The sequence below is a fragment of the Aplysia californica genome, unplaced genomic scaffold (assembly GCF_000002075.1).
Source record: "Aplysia californica isolate F4 #8 unplaced genomic scaffold, AplCal3.0 scaffold00033, whole genome shotgun sequence".
Classification (NCBI taxonomy): domain Eukaryota; kingdom Metazoa; phylum Mollusca; class Gastropoda; order Aplysiida; family Aplysiidae; genus Aplysia; species Aplysia californica.
In genome coordinates, this window is record NW_004797303.1 from 1 (window position 1) to 1,196 (window position 1,196).

A 1,196-nucleotide genomic window follows, 5' to 3' on the forward strand; every position below is an offset into this window, starting at 1 on the left:
TCCCCTCTCAGCCTGGTTTAGCCCTGACAGTCAGCGTCTGAAGCCCGCCTCCTGAATAATCTAAACTGCTTCGGTGGGGGCATAAAAACTCCTACATTTAGAAGGGAAAAAAAGATTATTCAAAAGATTTAAGTAAAGCAGATGGATCGAATACATGTTTCTCCCTTTTTCAGCTGAGACGTTGCACAATGTATCCCTTTCAGTCCGATTTGACCCTATAAACCAGCTTGCCACCTAAACTATCTTTTAAAAATCGATGGGATGCGTGAAACACCTAAATTAAACCAAATAAAAACTGAACAACACTTGGGACGAAAAACGCGTTCACTTGCATGTATTTGACAACGACTGTATTTTATCGACTGCACAATCTCTACTCCCCCATCAATGCAATTTGAATAGATCTACTTAATTAGGAGGTGAACTGCTTCGATCCTGCCTATGTATTAAAATTAAATTACGCTATGGCCCAAACCCAAGGCAGGAAAACCCAAAACTGTACGGGAGCCTGAAGGATCTGTGGTGAAGATCAGCCTACGCTCAAAACACCGAGGTGTCCATTTTAAAATGGACGAGAAGAGGAAGAAGGCTGGACATAGTCATTGTAATTCGCCGTGTTATATGGTGTTTTTTAAATATATATCTCATACCTCGATCAAATTCATCACAGCATTTTGGGGAAAACTTGCAACAGTCAATTTGGTTATGATGGACTTTCAAGCGTTTGACGCGACTGGCTCGAATCCAAATTTGGTTAGTCTTGAACTCAGATAATGGGTGGTTGGCGGGTACCTAGATGTGGTTTGCTCCTTTTTTCCTATCAAACATTATCGTCCTCATTTTTCTTTCTTCTATTACTTGTATGTTACTATCCACGGTAGTAAAACCTCTAACCCTCAGCACTTACATCACCTAACTGTGTTGCAAGTAAGTGCCGTAACACTCTTACACAAACAAAAACATCCTTAGCTTGTCGGGTGAGTTTCCAGCCAAAGCCTACTTATCGATTCTAGACCACCAATGGATCTTTAACGTACGCAACTTTCACACAGGTCTTCCGAGATTTTTCGCCCTTGTCTGAGAAGGCTAAGTGGTGTAGATCTTTCCTACCATAAGATCATGCTGTGGCTGAAAGATAGCAGTAAGGAGGAGCCAAAGACTAGCAATAGAAAGGCTGCAGAAAGAGTCGGGAGCCC